Consider the following 10,618-nt stretch of genomic DNA (forward strand, 5'->3'; position numbering starts at 1 on the left):
ACCCTTTCCCGCCAACGGACAGGTTGCGTTGGGAAACATCCCCTAGGGTGGACAAGGCGCTCACACGCTTATCAAAAAAGGTGGCACTGCCGTCTCAGGATACGGCCGCCTTAAAGGAGCCTGCAGATAGAAAGCAGGAGGCTATCCTGAAGTCTGTGTATACACACTCAGGTACTATACTGAGACCTGCTATTGCTTCAGCATGGATGTGTAGTGCTGCAGCAGCATGGTCTGATTCCCTGTCAGATAACATTGATTCCCTTGACAGGGATACTATTTTGCTAACCATAGAGCATATTAAATACGTAGTCTTATATATGAGGGATGCACAGAGGGACATTTGCCGGCTGGCATCTAGAATTAATGCAATGTCCATTTCTGCCAGGAGAGTATTATGGACTCGGCAGTGGACAGGTGATGCTGATTCTAAAAGGCACATGGAAGTTTTGCCTTATGAGGGTGAGGAATTGTTTGGGGACGGTCTCTCGGACCTCGTATCCACAGCAACAGCTGGGAAGTCGACTTTTTTACCTCAGGTTCCCTCACAGCCTAAGAAAGCACCGTATTATCAAGTACAGTCCTTTCGGCCTCAGAAAGGCAAGCGGGTCAGAGGCGCGTCCTTTCTGCCCAGAGGCAGGGGTAGGGGGAAAAAGCTGCACCAGACAGCCAGTTCCCAGGAACAAAAATCCTCCCCTGCTTCCACTAAGTCCACCGCATGACTCTGGGGCTCCACAGGTGGAGCCAGGTGCGGTGGGGGCGCGTCTCCGGAACTTCAGCGACCAGTGGGTTCGCTCACAGGTGGATCTCTGGGTTCTACAAGTGGTATCTCAGTGATACAAGCTGGAGTTCGAGGCGTCTCCCCCTCGCCGTTACCTCAAATCAGCCTTGCCAGCTGCTCCCAAGGAAAGGGAGGTAGTACTGGCGGCAATTCACAAGCTGTACCTTCAGCAGGTGATAATCAAAGTTCCCCTCCTTCAACAGGGACGGGGTTACTATTCCACAATGTTTGTGGTACCGAAACCAGACGGTTCGGTGAGACCCATTCTTAATTTGAAATCCTTGAACACTTATATAAGGAAGTTCAAGTTCAAAATGGAATCGCTCAGGTCGGTTATTGCAAGCCTGGAAGAGGGGGATTTTATGGTGTCACTGGACATCAAGGATGCTTACCTACATGTCCCCATTTACCCACCTCACCAGGAGTACCTCAGGTTTGTGGTACAGGACTGTCATTACCAATTCCAGACGTTGCCGTTTGGTCTGTCCACGGCACCGAGGGTATTTACCAAGGTAATGGCCGAAATGATGATACTCCTTCAAAAGAAGGGAGTTATAATTATCCCGTACTTGGACGATCTCCTTATAAAGGCAAGTTCCAAGGAGCAGTTGTTAGTCGGAGTAGCACTATCTCGGGAAGTGCTACAACAGCACGGCTGGATTCTGAATATCCCAAAGTCGCAGCTGATTCCTACGACGCGTCTGCTGTTCTTGGGCATGATTCTGGACACAGAACAGAAGAAGGTGTTTCTCCCGGAGGAGAAGGCCCAGGAATTGTCATCTCTGGTCAGGGACCTCCTGAAACCAAAACAGGTGTCGGTGCATCACTGCACGCGAGTCCTGGGAAAGATGGTAGCTTCTTACGAAGCAATTCCCTTCGGCAGGTTCCATGCAAGGATCTTTTAGTGGGATCTGTTAGACAAGTGGTCCGGATCGCATCTTCAGATGCATCGGCTGATCACCCTGTCCCCGAGGGCCAGGGTGTCTCTGCTGTGGTGGCTGCAGAGTGCTCATCTTCTCGAGGGCATTCAGGACTGGGTCCTGGTGACCACGGATGCAAGCCTCCGAGGTTGGGGGGCAGTCACTCGGAAGAAACTTCCAAGGACAATGGTCGAGTCAGGAGACTTCCCTACACATAAATATTCTGGAACTAAGGGCCATTTACAATGCCCTAAGTCAAGCAGAACCCCTGCTTCAAAACCAGCCAGTGCTGATTCAGTCAGACAACATCACGGCTGTCGCCCATGTAAACCGACAGGGCGGCACAAGAAGCAGGATGGCGATGGCAGAAGCCACAAGGATTCTCCGATGGGTGGAGAATCACGTGCTAGCACTGTCAGCAGTGTTCATTCCGGGAGTGGACAACTGGGAAGCAGACTTCCTCAGCAGGCACGACCTCCACCCGGGAGAGTGGGGACTTCATCCAGAAGTCTTCCAGCTGATTGTAAATCGTTGGGAAAGGCCACAGGTGGACATGATGGCGTCCCGCCTCAACAAAAAGCTAAAAAGATATTGCGCCAGGTCAAGGGACCCTCAGGCGATAGCTGTGGACGCTCTAGTGACACCGTGGGTGTACCAGTCGGATTATGTGTTCCCTCCTCTTCCTCTCATACCAAAGGTACTGAGGATAATAAGAAAGAGAGGAGTAAGAACTATACTCATCGTTCCGGATTGGCCAAGAAGAACTTGGTACCCGGAACTACAAGAAATTATCTCAGAGGACCCTTGGCCTCTGACGCTCCGACAGGACCTGCTTGTTATGCACACCAGTGCCTGCAGGAATGTACTGGTGTCTGAACTGTTATGCACACCAGTGCCTGCAGGAATGTACTGGTGTCTGAACGGATAGGGATGCAAAACAAATGAACTCACAGACAGATTGGGGAATATGACATTACGTACACAGAAGGTGATAGGGTAACAAAATAAACACAAAGTGAACAGAGAAGCCCAGAGGCTAAGAAACTGGGTGTCTCCCTATTATTAGGAATGCTCAGATGAAAAAAGCAAGATGTTGTGTTTTAATACGTAGAGAACCCGAAATGCTGTTGCTAAGGGCAACAGCAAAACCCTAAAGGGTTACCAACGGGTGTGGCAGTAAACTCCTTGGTCAGAGATGGAATGATAGACACAAGGAGAGTCTCCACAATCCTTATCCTCACTTGCAGTGCACAGGTTCAGCTTACTGCCACTAAACTGAATACCTGAACACCTTGCACAGTGAGACAGGATTTAGGCAGGCAGTCTGAGAATACAGCCGCAAACCTGCTAAGTTCACAGAGTAGCAAAAGAACCCCAGCAGGTTAAACGACTGACTCCAGTCTTACTGCTAGGTCTGGATTGGCAGAGTGTAGTACCAAATCCCCAGGCCTATTTGCAGTAAGCAACAACAAATACAAAGCTACACAGTACTGGCTAACTTTCAGGAACTGACTAACCAACAAAGATTCAGCAGCATCTGCTTAACCTGAGAAGAGGCCTTATATAGCAGGTGCTGTCCACGCCCCACTCAGACCTCACAGACTGTGAGCACAAAAACCAGCACCGGATCCCCTGCCGTGCACAGAGCCTGTAACCACTGCACAGCAAAAGACCCGAACCGGAGTATCAGCTGCGCTCAGGTTACTCCGCTAGCACTTGTCTCCCGGTTGCCATGACGACGTGGCAGCACAGGGCAGGAGACCCTAACAGTACCCCCCCTCTGACGAGGGGTCAAAGAACCCCTACCACCGGGTTTATCGGGGAACTGCGAGAAGAAAGAGCGTATCAGTCTGGGGGCATGAAGATCACAACTGCGCACCCATGACCGCTCCTCCGGGCCATACCCCTTCCAGTGCACCAAAAATGACAGCCGACCCCGAACCATCTTGGAGTCAAGAATCCTTTCAACAACAAACTCCCTCTGGCCACGTATCAGAAGAGGGGAAGGTCTTCCACTGGAAGAAGGATTACTAATCGCCCGTTTTAAAAGGGAACAATTAAATGTTTTATTGATACCCAAAGAACGGGGCAGATCTAACTGAAATGCCACCGGATTGATAACCCTGGTGATCTTATAAGGGCCGATGAACCGGGGGCCTAACTTATGAGATGGCTGTCTCAACTTCAAATTCTTGGTAGACAACCAGACGAAGTCTCCTAATTTGAAGCTGCAGGGTCTTTTCCGCTTATCAAAAACCCTTTTGGTCACTAATGACACAGACACAAGGGCTTTCTTCACTTTCCTCCAAATACCTCTAAGGACCGAAACCACAGAGGAACCACCAGGCGTGGAGTCCAGGGGGTCAAAAGAATTGGCCTTAGGATGATGCCCATACACACAAAGGAAGGGAGAGATCCCTGTAGCAGAGTGAGCCGCGTTGTTATAGGCAAACTCCGCCATGGATAGATGAGCAACCCAGTCAGTCTGACACTTGGAGACATAACACCTGAGGAACTGCTCCAAGGACTGGTTCACCCTTTCAGTCTGCCCATTAGACTGCGGATGGTAGCCTGACGACAAGCTGACAGAAATCTGTAGATCGGAACAAAATGCCCTCCAGAATTTGGCCACAAACTGGGATCCGCGGTCAGAGACCACATCAAGTGGCAACCCGTGGAGACGCACAACATGCAGCATAAATAATTCAGACAGGCGTCTGGCCGATGGCAGCCCAACCAGTGGAACGAAGTGCGCCATCTTCGAAAACCTGTCAACGACAACCCAGATGGCTGTCATCCCCGAGGATTTGGGCAAGTCCACCACAAAATCCATTGAAATGTGGGTCCATGGCTTAGATGGGATAGAGAGTGGATGTAATGGGCCAACAGGAACCCCTCTAGGAGTCTTATTTCGGGCACAGATGTCACATGCCCGAACCCACTGATCCACATCCTTAGCCACCGAGGGCCACCACACCGCCCTAGATAGCAACTCCCGAGTTCTGGCAATACCCGGGTGACCTGCCGACTTCTTGGCATGGAATTCCAGGAACACTCGCTGTCTTAACCTAGGAGGCACAAACAAAAGACCTACCGGAAGGTCTGGAGGAGCCTGCTCCTGTGCTCTAAGGACTAATGATAAGCGGTCCTGGGTAATGCCCACTTTAATACATGATGGGGACACAATGGGCAACGGCTCCTCGGTGGTCTCCTGGATTGGAGCAAAACTCCGCGAGAGCGCATCAGCCTTGATGTTTTTTGACCCAGGGCGATATGTTATCAAAAAATTAAAGCGAGCAAAAAACAAAGCCCATCGTGCCTGCCTGGCATTGAGACGCTTCGCTGACTCTAAATATGCCAGATTCTTATGGTCGGTGAGAATTGAGACCACAAACTTAGCCCCCTCAAGCCAGTGTCTCCACTCCTCGAGTGCATCCTTAATAGCCAACAATTCCCGGTTACCCACGTCATAATTCATCTCGGCAGGCGAAAATTTACGGGAAAAGTAAGCACAGGGATGAAGGCGATTATCAGACACTCCCATCTGAGAGAGCACTGCCCCAATACTCATCTCAGAGGCATCCACCTCCACCACAAAAGGACGCTCTGGATCTGGGTGTCGCAGCACCTTGGCCGAGACAAATGCCCTTTTGAGACGGGCAAAAGCCGCTTTGGCCTCACAAGACCAGTGAGCAACATCCGCCCCTTTCTTAGTGAGTGCCACCAAGGGCGCCACTATAGACGAAAATCCAGCGATAAATCGTCTATAAAAATTTGCAAAGCCCAGGAAACGCTGAAGCGCCTTCAAACTAGTGGGCTGCACCCAATCCAGGACTGCCTGTACCTTGGAACCCTCCATTTGGAAACCTTCTGGGGAGATAATATATCCTAGAAATGCGATTTGCTGAACTTCAAATTCGCACTTCTCCAGCTTCGCCCCAAGCCGGTGGTCTCTGAGTTTCTGGAGGACTAAGCGTACATGCTTCCGATGTTCCTCCAGGGAATGGGAGAAGATTAGGATGTCATCTAAGTATACAACTAAGAATCTATCCAGATATTCCCTGAGTACATCGTTCATGAAATCCTGGAAGACTGCCGGGGCATTACAGAGCCCAAAAGGCATCACCAAATATTCATAATGCCCTGAGTGGGTATTAAAGGCAGTCTTCCATTCATCCCCCTCTCTTATTCGGATTAGATTGTACGCCCCGCGTAGGTCAATCTTAGAAAAAATGGTGGCAGTACGAAGCTGGTCAAACAAGACCGAAATGAGAGGCAGTGGGTATGAGTTTTTAATCGTGATACAGTTCAATTCCCTGAAGTCGATGCAGGGTCGCAACGAACCGTCCTTTTTACCCACGAAGAAGAACCCCGATCCAACTGGAGACTGTGAAGGTCTGATAAATCCCTTAGCCAAGTTCTCCTGAATGTACTCTGCCATAGCCTGAGTCTCAGGACGTGACAGGGAGTACAACCTGCTCTTGGGAAGCTTAGCATTTGGCAACAAATCAATGGCACAGTCATAGGGGCGATGGGGAGGTAGTACCTCTGCTACTTTTTTGGAGAACACATCCGCAAAATCTGCATAACACCCTGGCAATCCTGGCAAACTTAGCTGCGAGAGCCTGACTGGAAGGCTCAAGCAACTCCTGAAACAATCAGTACCCCAACTAAGAATCTCCCCAGAGACCCAGTCAAATTGAGGATTGTGGGTCCTTAACCAGGGTAACCCCAACACCAATGGGGCAAAAGTACAGACAGACAGTCACATAAAAGGACAATTTTTCAGAGTGTGTGGCTCCAATAAACAAAGAAATCTGGCTAGTGCAAGAGGTAATTTTACCTTGGGATAATGGTTCCCCGTTTAACCCACAAATCTCAATTTCCGATGCCAAGGGTACTAAGGGAACAGAGTGTTTCAGGGCGAATTGGCGGTCCATAAAAACCCCATCGGCCCCACTGTCCACAAAGGCCTCAGTCTTGACAGTTTGACCGAGGATCTTCAAGGTCACCGGAATGATAAAAGTCTTCTTGGGAAATTCTGACTTCTGGCCTGACAGGATATTTCCCATCACCCTCAGGCCCTGAAGTTTTCCGGCTTTTCTGGGCATGATACTACCACATGACCTTTATTCCCACAGTACAAACACAACCCCTGCTGTCTCCTCCGCGTCTTCTCACGTCTTTCCTAAAATCACATTGGTTTGAGCCACTTCAGACCGTGGAGTTGAAGTATCTCACGTGGAAGGTAGTCATGCTGTTGGCCTTGGCCTCAGCTAGGCGTGTGTCAGAATTGGCGGCTTTGTCCTGTAAAAGCCCATATCTGATTTTCCATATGGACAGGGCAGAATTGAGGACTCGTCCCCAATTTCTCCCAAAGGTGGTATCAGCGTTTCATTTGAACCAACCTATTGTGGTGCCTGCGGCTACTCGGGACTTGGAGGATTCCAAGTTGCTGGACGTAGTCCGGGCCCTGAAAATCTATGTTTCCAGGACGGCTGGAGTCAGGAAAACTGACTCGCTGTTTATCCTGCATGCACCCAACAAGCTGGGTGCTCCTGCTTCAAAGCAGACTATTGCTCGCTGGATCTGTAGCACGATTCAACTTGCCCATTCTGCGGCTGGACTGCCGCATCCTAAATCAGTAAAAGCCCATTCCACGAGGAAGGTGGGCTCTTCTTGGGCGGCTGCCCGAGGGATCTCGGCTTTACAACTTTGCCGAGCTGCTACTTGGTCGGGATCAAACACTTTTGCAAAATTCTACAAGTTTGATACCCTGGCTGAGGAGGACCTTGAGTTTGCTCATTCGGTGCTGCAGAGTCATCTGCACTCTCCCGCCCGTTTGGGAGCTTTGGTATAATCCCCATGGTCCTTACGGAGTACCCAGCATCCACTAGGACGTCAGAGAAAATAAGAATTTACTCACCGGTAATTCTATTTCTCGTAGTCCGTAGTGGATGCTGGGAGCCCGTCCCAAGTGCGGACTTTCTGCAATACTTGTATATAGTTATTGCTTAACTATAGGGTTATTGTTCTGAGCCATCCGTTGAATGAGGCTCAGTTGTTGTTCATACTGTTAACTGGGTATAGTTATCACAAGTTGTACGGTGTGATTGGTGTGGCTGGTATGAGTCTTACCCTGGATTCCAAATCCTTTCCTAGTAATGTCAGCTCTTCCGGGCACAGTTTCCCTAACTGAGGTCTGGAGGAGGGGCATAGAGGGAGGAGCCAGTGCACACCAGATATAGTACCTAATCTTTCTTTTAAGTGTGCCCAGTCTCCTGCGGAGCCCGTCTATTCCCCATGGTCCTTACAGAATACCCAGCATCCACTACGGACTACGAGAAATAGAATTACCGGTGAGTAAATTCTTATTTTTTGCCTCTTATACATACATATATACAGGTTGAGTATCCCATATCCAAATATTCCGAAATACGGATTATTCCGAAATACGGACTTTTTTGAGTGAGACTGAGATAGTGAAAACTTTGTTTTCTGATGGCTTAATGTACACAAACTTTGTTTAATACACAAAGTTATTAAAAATATTGTATTAAATGACCTTCAGGCTGTGTGTATAAGGTGTATATGAAACATAAATTAATTGTGTTTATGTACACACACTTTGTTTAATGCACAAAGTTATAAAAAAATATTGGCTAAAATGACCTTCAGGCTGTGTGTATAAGGTGTATATGAAACATAAATGCATTCTGTGCTTAGATTTAGGTCCCATCACCATGATATCTCATTATGGTATGCAATTATTCCAAAATACGGAAAAATCCAATATCCAAAATACCTCTGGTCCCAAGCATTTTGGATAAGGGAGACTCAACCTGTATATATATATTTATGCATCCAGACCATCTGTATGCAGATTCACATTTTATACTTAGATGGGAGTAGGGGCAATTTCTCTTTGGCTTTAGGTGCATACACACAGTGAGATATTGACTATGCACGATTGACTATGCAATTTCCCTTGAACTTCCCCAGAGCCCAGCAGCACCGATATTTTCTATACACACAGTGTGATTTAGCAGGGTCGTAACTAGCAGTGTGCCAGGGGTGCCTTGCCCACAGTGCAAATGCACTGTGGGTGCAGTACCGCCAACAGCACCCGCACGACCATGCTCCTGCTGCTGCTATTGCCACCATCAAGCACCCGTGACCCTGCCGGTCCTCTGCCTGGTCGCCCGCCTACCAGCTCGTCTACCTGCCAATCTGCTTGCCCTTCCACCCGCCCCTGCTGGAAAGTGAGGGGGGACCCAGGGGGGACCTACTGCTCACAGCAGCAGCACAATAAAGTTTATTTACGGAACGCCTGACATCAGAACGCGCCTCTAGAAGATAGGAGAGTCGGCGCATTGGAGGAGCAAGAAGCCCCTGTCAGGAGAAAACGGATGAAGGCCAGGTAATTAAGTTTGCCGGCAAAATAGATAAGATAGTAATGTCTAAATTCATTACAGGCAGGAATAAAGTCATCTGATGGTCCATATATAGATATAGTCCTGGGGCGATCAAGAAGAGAAAGTAATCCTCAAAATTCAAAATGTCTCAGTTTCTACACTGAATTTCTCTCTCAAAGACTCTCAATTAGGTTGATAGTAGACTCTCCATAGAATATTAAAACACAGCAAATGGAAGAATATAGGGGGTCATTCCGAGTTGATCGCTCGCTGCCATTTTTCGCAGCATAGCATTCAGGCTAAAAATCGTCTGTTCTGCGCATGTGTATGGGCCGCAGGGCGCACGCGCCAAGTAATTTCACACAAAACTATGCAATTTTACACAGGGGTGAGAGACGCTTTTCAGTCGCTCTGCTGATCGGTGAGTGATTGACAGGAAGTGGGTGTTTCTGGGCGGAAACTGACCGTTTTCCGGGAGTGTGCTAAAAAACGCAGGCGTGTCAGGCTAAAACGCAGGAGTGGCTGGAGAAATGGGGGAGTGGCTGGCCGAACGTAGGGCGTGTTTGTGACGTCAAACCAGGAACTAAACAGTCTGCAGTGATCGCAATCTAGGAGTAGGTCTGGAGCTACTCAGAAACTGCAGGAAAAGATTTGCGAGCAATTCTGCTAATCTTTCGTTCGCACTTCTGCTAAGCTAAGATACACTCCCAGAGGGCGGCGGCTTAGCGTTTGCACTGCTGCTAAAACCAGCTAGCGAGCGATCAACTCGGAATGAGGGCCATAGTGTAGTATTTTCCTTTATAAATGCAAAAGATTTTTTAAAATGCTTTAACAAATGCTTTAACAATGCTTTAACGAAGAAAGCGGTCGCAGAGCCGACCGCAAGAAGATTGACAGAAAGAAGGCATTCCTGGGCGGATCCGGACCTTTGGCAGCCATTTTCGGGGAATGAAGAAGAAAACGCAGGCGTGTCCAGGAGAACAGAGGGCGGATGACTGACGTCATAGCCGGCTCCAGCATCGCAGAGATCAGTGCCAGATTAAGGTCCTCATGGGCTTGGAGCTGAAGTTTATGATGGGCCTATTGTGTGTCGCTGAAGGGGGTGGGACTACTAATATGGGGTGTGACCAGTGCTGTGGGGTGTGGCTAGCATCATGAATTGCATAGCTACCCACCTACCTTCGACCCCCTCAATCTCCCTCCCCTAGGCCTCGCGGAGCATTCACACCACAAATGAGCCGTAAACAAAGAATGTGATTAGGACCCTGCTACCCTCTCTCCCCCTACACTACTCACTCCCTGCTTCCCTCACTCTTAGGGCGTGCTTAACTCTGTATTACTAACTCTGTTCTTCCATCACTCAGCCCTGCACCTCTCCCTCTTTCCATGCCTTGCTCAACACAGTCCTCCTACTCCCTGCTACCCTCTCAGGGGCCTGCTGACACTGGCAGAATTCCATCCAGGGCCCCGCATCCTGAATACAGAGGTGGAAGTGGGCCGTGGGG

The sequence above is a fragment of the Pseudophryne corroboree genome, chromosome 2 (genome assembly GCF_028390025.1).
Source record: "Pseudophryne corroboree isolate aPseCor3 chromosome 2, aPseCor3.hap2, whole genome shotgun sequence".
In the NCBI taxonomy this organism is placed as follows: Eukaryota; Metazoa; Chordata; class Amphibia; order Anura; family Myobatrachidae; genus Pseudophryne; species Pseudophryne corroboree.